At 40.1% G+C, this 11,937-nt stretch overlaps 1 protein-coding gene and 1 non-coding gene across 2 annotated transcripts in view; one reads left to right on the top strand and one right to left on the bottom strand.

Moving 5' to 3' along the window:
- Nucleotides 1-11,937, bottom strand: part of SGCG (sarcoglycan gamma) — a 134,746-nt gene that overhangs the window by 112,412 nt on the left and 10,397 nt on the right. The window lies entirely within an intron of this gene.
- Nucleotides 2,933-3,041, top strand: LOC111822384 (U6 spliceosomal RNA). Its single transcript, XR_002825650.1, has one exon. It is a non-coding gene; the product is annotated as a U6 spliceosomal RNA (small nuclear RNA).

Here is an 11,937-nt window from a genome sequence, read left to right as displayed (position 1 = left end):
TGTGAGCTAGTTTGATTATTGGCACCTTCGAAGCTTTAATGTCCCATCTCCAGGTGGTTAGATCTGTTACTAGGTATGTGAGCTCAGGAGTCTGCCCACTCCTCCCGTATGGATTCAGCTCAGGTGCCCAGGTAGATAGCCACCAAGTGTGCGGTGCAGGCTCTCACCTACAGTCCTAGACAGGCATGAGTGATTGGTGTAGGCACAGGCATCTGGCTGCAGTAGGGGGACACACTCTGAGCAAGGCAGGGGGTGACAGCCTTCCCCATGTGTCCAGGAAGACATGTCCCTGTTCCCTAGAGCACGTAGGTGGGTGGGTTTTGCAGCCAGCCTATATGCACTCAATGCTGTTGGCTGTAAGGACTCGGGGGCAGCTATTGCAGGTGGGATAGGGGCATGGGTGGAGCCACCAGTCCTCAGGGCCCTGATGTGGGTAGGTGAAGACCGTGCTTAATGGGCAGAGCAAAGTCAAATGTCACAAACTTGCTACTTCACAGCTGAAACAGTTGAAGCTAGACTTCAGGTATATACCTTATTGTACTGTGGCAATGAGGGCCTACACTGTTCAAATGGGCCCACACAAGTCTGTGTGGGGGGAAAGGCACTCAAAGTCCGTGGATCCTTTATGCCTGTGCCTAGGCAAAGGAGCTGTGCCTACCTTGAGTCCCTAGCTTAGGGGAGCCGGCAGTTTTTTTTTTCTCCCCCCATTTGTTAATTTGTTCACTCTCCAAGGCAGGGAGAGTGGCTCAGGGTGTGTGACGGATCTTACTTCCGGCCCAGGGGAATCGGCAATTGCTGAAGCCGTTCCGGGACCCAGTGCAGAGAAGGGAGCAGGGAGGTAAATGTTAGAGTTTTTTCCCTAAGGGGGGTGCTTTTGATCCACACGACAGGCCAGACTCAATTACTCATCTTTCGCCGGTCGAGGGCTGCTTCTCACTGGTTCTGGGTGGCCGAGTACATTCTCTGCCTCTGGGTTTCTCCCAGTACAGAATACGCCCCCTGAGCACGGCTGCTTGCCTGCCTCACCACTCACCCACAAGCTGATCAGGCCTGAAGGGCTCAGGCTCTCTCCGGGTCAAGTCTGGCAATTCCTCACTGCTTCTGAACCGTCTCTCCCTCCCCCTGCCACTCAGTCCAGTTTCTCAACTTTGCCTTTGATGTTCAGGGCTCCTAAATTGTCATATATAATTAGTTCACTTGTTTTTTGGGGTCTTTGTTGTAAGAGGGTCCACCAGAAGCATCTGACTACTCTGTCATCTTGGCCCCACCCTGGTCTCTTTTTTTTCTTTCCTATCTTTTTAATGACCTCTTTCTTTCTTCATGTAAGATATCCTTGATGTCGTTCCACAACCCTTCTGGTCTTTGGTCATTTTGTTCAATGTGTCAAATCTATTCCTGAGATGTCTCTAAATTCAGATGGGATACACTCAAAGTCATATTTTGGCTCTCATGTGTTTGCTTTAATTTTCTTCAGCTTCAACTTGAACTTGTGTACAAGCAGTTGATGGTCTGTTCTGAAGCTGGCCCCTAGCCTTGTTCTGACTGATGATATTGAGCTTCTCCATTGTCTCTTTCCATAGATAAAATTGATTTGATTCCTGTGTATTCCATCTGGTGAGGCCCACGTATATAGTCACAGTTTATGTTGTTGAAAAAAAAAGGTATTTGCAATGAAGAAGTCGTTGGTTTTGCAAAATTCTACCATGCAACCTCCAGTGTCATTTCTATCACCCAAGGCCATATTTTCCAAATAGCAATCCTTCTTTGTTTCCAGTTTTTGCATTCCAATTACGAGTAACTGTCAATGCATCTTGATTGCATGTTTGATCAATTTCAGACTGCAGAAATTGGTAAAAATCTTCGATTTCTTCATCTTTGCCATTAGTGATTGATGCATAAATTTGAGTAATGGTTACACTAACTGATCTTCCTTGTAAGTGTATGGATATTGTCCTATCACGACAACATTGTACTTCAGGATAGATCTTGAAATGTTCTTTGTACAATGAATACACCACCATTCCACTTCAATTTGTCATCCTCGGCACAGTAGACCATATGATTGTCTGATTCAAAATGGCCAATACCAGTCCATTTCAGCTCACTAATGCCTAGGATATCAATCTTTATGAAGTCCATTTCATTTTTGAAGATTCTAATTTTCCTAGATTTATACTTCATATATTCCATGGTCTGATTATTAATGGATATCTGCAGCTGTTTCTTCTCATTTGGAGTCATGCCACCTCAGCAAATGAAGGTACTGAAAGCTTGACTCCACCCTCATCATTAAGGTCAACTCTATTTTGAGGAGTCACCTCTTCCCCAGTTGTATTTTGAGTGCCTAACAACCTTAGGGGCTCATCTTCCCGCACTATGTCAGACAATATTTCGCTGTTATGCATAAGGTTTTCACTGGCCAGTTTTTTCAGAAGTAGACTGCCAGGTCCTTCTTCCTAGTCTGTCTTAGTCTGGAAGCTCCACTGAAACCTGGCCATGATGAGTGACCCTGCTGGTATTTGAATTACTGGTGGCATAGCTTCCAGTACCACAGAAACATGCAAGCCACCACAGTACGAGAAACTGACAGATGGTGGTTGTCCTGTGAAGTAGCGCTGATATAAAGACCAAGAAGAGGAAATAGAAGAGATTCTGCAAGAGAACATCAGTTTGAGAGCAAGGAAGAGAATCAAGGGGCAAAAAAGATTCAAGAATTAATAGATGGTGTGGTCATTTAAGAAGCCCTGTTGGTGCAGTGGTTAAACACTGGGTTGCTAACTGAAAGGTTGGCAGTTTGAACCCACCAGCTGCTCTGCAGGAGAAAGATACGATGGCCTGCTTCCATAAAGATCACATCCTTGGAAACCCTCTACTCTGTCCTTAGGGTCATTATAAGTTCGAATCTACTACAGGGCAAGGGTTTGGTTTTTGGGTGTATGCCCATTTAGTAGCACATATATTGCAACTGAAAAAATCAGAAAAGATGAGCATGGCACCTATGTTAGGATGAAATGCCACTTCATGAAGAATTTAATATTTTCAAACCATGTTTGAAATTGTTCATAATAGACTGTTTGCAAAGACAAAAAAGAATAATAAGGCCATAGTACTAAAACACTTGGAAAGTTAAAAACAATGAGGAATGACTTGCCTCTTCATATATTAAAGCAATGATAAATTCATTAGAATTGGAATTGTTAGATTCTAAAACACTGGTAAAGGAGCTCTGGTGGTGCAATGGTTAAGTGCTCAGCTGCTAACCGAAAGGTTGCCAGTTTGAACCAACCCAGTGGCTCCACAGAAGAAAGACCTGGAGATCTTCTACCGTAACGATTACAGCCAAGAAAACCCTATGGAACAGTTCTACTCTGTCACACAGTCACTATGAGTTGGAATGGACTCAACAGCTCCCAACAACAAAACATTAGCAAAAAAAGTAACAAACAGGTAGATAAGCCATGTAGCTCTGAAATAGATCTATTCAGAAGAGCTTACTATGTCATAAAGAACACATAATAACTAGTGGGAAAACCTAAGTTTATATTCAATAATGGTGTTCATAAAACTGGCTACTTGGGGAGAAGAATCAAGTTAGAACCTGTCTTCATTTCATAAGACAATCTGAATGGTAGTCCCTTAATTTGCTATTTGGAAATGGTGATTATAAAAAGCATGTTATGTACCTTGGAGGTGTTGTTAGTTGCCATTGAGTTGGCGCCGACTCATAGCGACCTTATGTCTAACAGAACAAAACGTTGCCTGGAACTGCGCCATCCTCACAATCATTGGTGTGCTTGAGTCCATTGTTGTGGCCACTGTGTATTTTGAGTGCCTTCCAACCCAGAGGCTCACCTTCCAGCACGACATGCGACAGTATTCTATTGTGATTCATTAATGTATTCACTGGCTGATTTTCATAGAAATGATCCCCAGGCCTTTCTTCCTGTCTTAGTCTGGAAGTGATGATGAAACCTGTCCACCATGGGTGACCATGCTAGTATCTGAAATACTAGTGGCATAACTTCCAGCATCATAGCAACACAAAAGCCATCACAGTATGGCAAACTGACAGAAAGGTGGGGGACCTTAGGGGTACTGCCTTATAAATCGTAAAGCACTAAACAAAGGTTATTTTTACCATCATCATCATCATCATAAGGAGCCCTGGTGGCACAGTGGTTAAGTGCTTGGCTGCTGACTGAAAGGTCAGTGGCTCAAACCCACCAGCTGCTCCAAGGGAAAGATGTGGCAGTCAGCTTTTGTAAAGATTACAGCCTTAGAAATCCTATAGGGCTGTTCTACTCTGTCCTATAGAATCGCTATGAGTTGGAATCGACTCAACAGCAACAGTTTTTTGTTTTTTTTTTTTAATCATAATCATTATTATCTCTCACTACCCAGGAATCAAATCCTTATTTCCAGAGTATCTGAATGTGCTTCTCCGTATGTTACCAATAGGGTGGTGACACCAAGACCAGATGATTTAAGCAGATATATTCCGGCATTAAAGTAAAAGCACCAGGATCATCAGCACGAGGTGTCTACATTGAATCCAGTATTCCATATTGTTTTATGCTACTAATAACCAAGAACTGTACTAGAAAATGATGGGTGCTTTTGCTACCACACACGTGGGCATTTAGGTACAGAAGAAAAATCAATGTTAGACAACTACATGTATGTCTCTGCATATTTGAGGAAGCAACAACTTGAAGGACACACATTTTATAGAACAATTTATTCAAGTTCATTTGCAAATAACTTAGGAATTTTCAACAGAATGTCACTGTCTATTAAGTATAGGATTCAATTAATAGATTAATGAGTTTTAGGTAGTAATCACAGACTCATCAACCTACCTGAAAATCCTGCAGTAACTTTGGGGCATCAACTAAGTGTGGCATTCCTTCTTTGCCATTGCTGATTTCATCTATAACTGTATGTGTGTGTGTATTATTGTGTGTGTGTTATCTGTGAGACAGTACATTCATTTTATTATGTGAGTTACAAGACTTTGCTATTTGGTGCATCAAGTAAAAGTCATCTTTCATGTCTTCTGATTTTTTAGGATCATAAAATATTTATTGGGTACTTAATTATGTACAAGGCACTGTGATATGGCTGGGGATTCAAAGAGGTACAAAGCTCTATTGGTCCCTCAAGAAGTTGTTCGGTATAAAAAGATGCACTAGTAGTACAGAATGCATGTGAAACCTGGACAATGAATAAAGAAGACTGAAGAAGAATTGATGCCTTTGAATTATGGCATTGGCAAAGAATACTGAATATATCATGGACTTCCAGAAGAACGAACAAATCTGTTTTGGAAGAAGTACAGCCAGAATGCTCCTTAGAAGCAAGGATGGCGAGACTTCGTCTCACATACTTCGGACATGTTATCAGGAGGGACCAGTCCCTGGAGAAGGACATCATGCTTGGTAAAGCAGAGAGTCAGTGAAAAAAAGGAAGACCCTCAATGAGATGGGTTGACACAGTGGCTGCAACAATAAGCTCAAGCATAACAAGGATTGTGACGCTGGCTCAGGACCAGGCAACATTTTGTTCTGTTGTACATGGGGTCGCTATGAGTTGGAACAGACTCAGTGGCACCCAACGACAACAGTAGTACAGAAAACTAAAAGCACTGAGAATGGGGCCAGTTTGGAGTGTATTGGAGAACTTGGAGAAAACTTATTGAAAGGTGTAGGACTTGAGCTAGGAAAGATAGAAGGACAAGTCTTAAGTTCATTCTTGTTTTTGTTGGATACTGTTGATTTTGACTAATTAATGACCCCATGTGACACAGGTGAACTTCCCCACAGGGTTTCCTAGGTTGTAATCTTTAAGTAAGCAGATCGCCGGGTCTTTCTCCTGTGGAGACACTAGGTGGGGTGGAACTGCCAACCTTTCAATTAGCACCCAAGTGCTTAACTGTTGTGCCACCAGGGATCTTTACTTCATTCTTATAAGACTTTTAAATTATTTATTAATGGAATTAATTGAAAGCAATGATGAAATTTGTAGTAAAGAGATTACTCTTGAGAAACACGTTCAAGATTTGAATATCCTTCACTTTTAAAACAAGACATATATAAGGCAAGACTCAACGTTTGAGTACTGCCATCTTTAAAATTCTGTTATTTTGTGCAGGGAAAATATCTGAATGGTCCAATTTCCACATGTGACAGTTGTATATGGTCCAAATCTTACAGGATATCAAAAACCAGTTGCTGTCAAGTCAACTCTGACTCATGGAGATCCCATGTGTGTCAGAGTAGAACTGTGCTCCTTAGTGTTTTCAATGGTTGATTTTTTGGAAAACAGATCACCAGGACTTTCTTCTGAGGTATCTCTAAGTGGACTCAAACCTCCAACTTTTCAGTTGGCATTGAGTGCTAACCATTTTCACCACCCAGGGTGTTTACGACTATATAGCAGTGGTGTTTATTGACAAAATATGTTGTTTTTGTTGTGGTTTTAACCCCCTGCTCATTTTACTAACATCTAATATATCATCCACACGGAGACCCCTATTTTTGTCCAAAGTGTCACTTTCCACATGGGTTTTACAATGAGAAATTCAGCAGGATGACAGGCACTTTCATTTTATACTGAAAATAAAGAACAACTTTGGCCAAGAAATTTCATAATTTCGTGCCAAGGCTAAGTATCTAATTAATGTCAGTGATCATAATCAGTACTTAGTTGTGTGTGGTGGCACTGTGGTTAAGAGCTAAGGCTGTTAACCAAAAGGTCGGCAGTTCAAATTCATCAGCCACTCCTTGGAAACCCTATCGGGCAGTTTTACTTTGTTCTGTTTACTTTGCTATGAGTCGGAATCAACAGCAAAGGGTTTTTTTGTTGCTGTTGTTAGTGTTGTGTATGTGTGTGTGCAAGCTATTAAGGATCATAGATTGAACATAATCCTAATTAAAACCAAGATTCTTACCCATTCTGACTTCTAAACCCATATTCTCTCCACTATAACACAGTAACTCTAAGGTAGATTTTTTTCACCATAAAACCTAAATAAGTAAATAAAATTAGGTTGGTTTATAATTGCAAGGTATTATCTTCATTAGCATTTGTGAAAAAAAAAATTATGTTACCAAGAAGACATTAACTGATTTATATTGTTGGTGGAAGAGAAAAGAAAAGTGAATAAACTCACATCTAAAGCACATTGTGTTATAACAATGCTCCATACGACAGGGATGTGAATCATATTTCTGGTTCAAGTTGATGAGTATCACACTTCACAGAAAGACCCTACAGCTTGTGAAACCATGTGTACTTCTGCCTTCTTCATTTCCAATTATCAAAATACAGATAAATCACTTCATGTGATAGAAAAATTACAATAAAGAGGAAAATTGAAGGCATAACCCTAGGAAAGAAAATAAAACTCTAGTTCTATTTGTATCTTTAGACACCAGTGATAATAGAATTGTTTCACTGATACCAGTGATAATGAAATTCCTCTGTACTTGGAATTGCTCTAGGTTTATCTTCCTCCTCTAAACTTAGTTTTAATCATACCTTAGAAATAAAATGCAATTAAGTTAGTACATGTTCCTACAGTCTATGACCTCTGTTTCAATCCCACTCTATTACAAGTAACATATAATCAAAAATTTCAATCTGCTTTTTGAACTAGGAAGCACTGATATAATATAGTATCTTTTGGAAAGGTATAAATAATTTGGAAAAAAATGCCAAAGTACTGGTTAAAATATGCCACGGTGTCATATGTTTCTTTTAATCATAGTTTCCATTAGCTTGAAACACAAATGGAAAAGAGAGAGAGGGAGTTTAAGGAATCAATATCCGATCACTGAAAATGTAATTACAACGTGGGCCAGGCATTGGCAAGAGCACGTGAAAGTAGGGGAAAAGATGTGCCAAGCTTGTGCTCGACACTGTAAGTATATCTACCACTAGCACATTCTATGTAAAAGCAGGCGAAAGATCAATGGCAAAATATTGCTAAAATGAGGCATCAAACATATTAGCTAGATACTGTGAAGAAGTAAAAATCTTCCACAGTCTGCGTGCCAGATAAAATTGGATTGCCTCCACTCTTACATTTTTTTTCCTCTTTTGGGTACAGACTATGTTGCTTTGGGCTCAGGACCAATTTTGTTAGAGGCCTTCCCCTAGTTGACAACAAACTAGAAGTACTCATGGAAACAATCTGAAATGAGCCCAGAGTAAGTGAAGAAGAAACATAAACTGTTCAAGTGTGATCTTCACTAGAAGACGGCATGTGGTACCCTTCTAGAAGTGCAATGAAAAAGGAAGTCAGAAGAATAGACGCATTTGAATTGTGGTGTTTGCAAAGAATATTGAATGTACCATGGGCTGCCAGAAAAACAAACAAATCGTTCTTAGAAGAAACAGAACCAGAATGCTCCTTGGAAGTGAGGGTGGAGATGGTTTGGCTCACTTACTTTGGACATGTCACCAGGAAAGACCAGTCTCTAGAAAAGGACATCATAGTTGGTAAAGCAGAGAGTCAGTGAACACAAGGGGAACCTTCAATGTAATGGATTGACACAGTAGCCACAACAATGGGCTCAAACATGCCAACGATTATGAAGATGGAACAGGACTGGGCAACATTTCATTCTGTTATACAAAAGGTCACCATGAGTTGGAGCCCACTGGATGGTTAGTAACAACAGCATGGTGTGAGCCTCACAGCAATTAAGGGAAGCACAGTGTGCGGATGGACAAATGTATCTTAAAATACAACTTTGTAACAGTCACAAAAAATACGATAGGAACTCTTGTTTTTCCATTTAACTACTGCATAATACAAAATCTCTATCCAATCCAATAAAACTCATATTTGTAAAATATTGAACATCCCAACAGGAAGTATGTTAATAAAAGGTTTGTTTTTGTCTAAATTTGATTTTTTAAGTTGAATAAATTAGCAAGGATTGACAAAGACATATAATTTCATCTTTCCTTTTATCACCTATAATGTTATTTTTTTAAATGAATTAATTACATATTACAAAATGTAATCCTATTTAACATGTTTGCTGTTGTGGTTTTGTGCCATCCAGTCGATTTCAACTCATAGCAATCCCAGGTGACAGAGCAGAACTGCCCCGTAGGGGTTTTCTAGGTTGTAATCTTTAAAGGAGCAGATTGCCAGGTCTTTCTCCAGTGGAACCACTGGGTGAGTCTGAACTTCCAACTTTTCAGTTAGCAGCTGAGCGCTTAACCATTGCACCACCAGGGCTCCTTACATATTTGCTAGAAAAACCAGTATTGAGATATGGGTAATGAGGTTGACTGCTCTTTAGGGATAAGCTTCCATTTCTTGCTTTGTATTATCTCATTCAGGCAGAGACCCTATTCTGTTTTCATTTCACCAGTTAAGGAAAAGGATAACTCTATATGCGATATATATTAGCACTGTCAGCATAAAGCATTAAGAATATTTTATATATTTCATAATACAGGAAACTGTATCTCATGAATATGATTTAAACTTTAGACAATTTTTAAAGCAGGGTTTCTGAAGTGTGGTTTGCAAACCAGACTTACCTGGGTGCCACAAAAGTCCCTGGATCCCTCCTCTGACCCAACTAACCAGCATATTTTAGGAAATAAAACCAGAATGTTCCTTAGATGTGAGGATGGCGAGACTTTGGTTCACTTATTTTTTTTTTTGTACTTTTTTTTTTAATTGTTGTACTTTAAATGAAGTTTACATTTCAAGTTAGTCTCCCATACAAAATTTTTGTACATACATTGTTATGTGACCCTAATTGCTCACCCATTCTGCGACAGCACACTCCTCCTTTCCACCCTATTCACCATAACCATTCAACCAGCTCCTAACCCTCTCTGCCTTCCCATCTCACCTCCGGACAGAAGCTGCCCCTTTGGTCTCTTGTATCTACTTGAGCTAAGAGGCACACTTCTCACGAGCATCACTTCATGTCCCACAGTCCAGTTCAATCCCTTTCTGAAGAGTTGGCCTTGGAAATTGTTTTAGTTCTGGGCTGATAGAGAATCCAGGGGCCATGCTTTCCAGGGTTCCTCCAGTCTGTCAGACCATAAAGTCTGGTCTTCTTACGAGAATTTGAGTTCTGCACTCCATCTTTCTGCTGCTCCATCAGGGACTCTCCGTTGTGTTCCCTGTGAGGACAGTCATTGGTGGTAGCCGGGCACCATCTAGTTCTTCTGACTTCAGGCTGATGAAGTCTCTGGTTTATGTGGCCCTTACTGTCTCTTGGGCTAATACTTTCCTTGTGTCTTTGGTGTTCTTCATTCTCCCTTACTCCAGGTGGTTTGGGACCAATTGATGCATCTTAGATGGCTGCTTGCAAGCTTTTAGGGCCCCAGACGCCACTCACCAAAGTAGGATGCAGAACACTTTCTTAATAAGCTTTTTTATGCCAATTGACCTAGATGTCCCCTGAAAGCATGGTCCCCAGACCCCTACCCCTGCTACTCTGTCTCTCAAAGTATTTCCTTGTATTCAGGAAACTTCTTAACTTTGGTTTAGTTCAGTTGTGCTGACTTCCCCTGTAGTGTGTGCTGTCCTTCCCTTCACCTAAGATGACTCTTATCTACTATCTAGTTAGTAAATAATCCTCACCCTCCCTCCCCACCATTGTAACCATCAAAGAATGTTTTCCTCTGTGTTTAAACCTTTTCTTGAGTTCTTATAATAGTGGTCTTACACAGTATTTGTCCTTCTGTGACTGACTAAATTCACTCAGCATAATAAGTTCCAGCTTCCACCATGTTATACAATGTTATACGTCATCGTTGTTCTTTATTGTTGCATAGTATTCTATTGTGTGGATATACCATAATTTGTTTATCCATTCATCCGTTGATGGGTACCTAGGTTGTTTCCATCTTTTTGCTATTGTGAATAGTGCTGCAATGAACATGGGTATGCATATGTCTATTCATGTGTTGGCTTTTATTTCTCTAGGATATATTCCAAGGAGCGGGATAGATGGAACATATGGTACTTCTATTTCTAGCTTTTTAAGGAAGTGCCAAATCGATTTCCAAAGTGGTTATACCATTTTATTCCCACCAACAGTGTATACGTGTTCCAGTCTCACCACAACCTCTCCAGCATTTGTTATTTTGTGTTTTTTGGATTAGTTCTGGCCTTGTTGGGGTGAGATGATATCTCATTGTAGTTTTGATCTGCATTTCTCTAATGGCTAATGATTGTGAGCAATTCTTCATGTGTCTGTTAGCCGCCTGAATATCTTCTTTGGTGAAGTGCCTATTCATATCCTTTGCCAATTTTTTAATTGGGTTATTTGTCTTTTTGTTGTTCAGGTTTTGCAGTATATTTTAGATTTTAAAGATTAGATGCTGATCGGATTTGTTGTAGCCAAAAATTTTTTCCCAATCTGTAGGCTGTCTTTTCACTCTTTTGGTGAAGTCTTTTGATGAGCATAAGTGTTTGATTTTTAGGAGCTCCCATTTATCTAGTCTCTCTTCTGGTGCTTGTGTGTTACTGCTTATGGTTCGTACTGTGTTTATGCCTTGTATTAGGGCTCCTAGCATTGTCCCTATTTTTTCTTCCATGATGTTTATCGTTTTCGATTTTATATTTAAGTCATTTTTCCAGTTTGAGTTAGTTTTTGTGCATGGTGTGAGTTATGGGTCTTGTTTCCATTTTTTGCAGAGGGATATCCAGTTACGCCAGCACCATTTGTTACAGAGACTGTCTTTTCCCCCAACTAACAGACTTTGGGCCTTTGTCAAATATCAGCTCCTTATAGGTGGATGAATTTATGTCTGGTTTCTCAATTCTGTTCCATTGGTCTATGTATTTGTTGTACCAATACCAGGCTGTTTTGACTACTGTGGCAGTATAACAGGTTCTAAAATCAGGTAGTGTGAGGCCTCCCACTTTGTTCTTCTTCGTGAGTAACGCTTTAT

This window comes from Trichechus manatus, unplaced genomic scaffold, assembly GCF_000243295.1.
Source record: "Trichechus manatus latirostris isolate Lorelei unplaced genomic scaffold, TriManLat1.0 scaffold00168, whole genome shotgun sequence".
In the NCBI taxonomy this organism is placed as follows: domain Eukaryota; kingdom Metazoa; phylum Chordata; class Mammalia; order Sirenia; family Trichechidae; genus Trichechus; species Trichechus manatus.
Note: the sequence above shows the minus strand (reverse complement) of the source record. Positions and strands in the feature narration are given on the sequence as shown.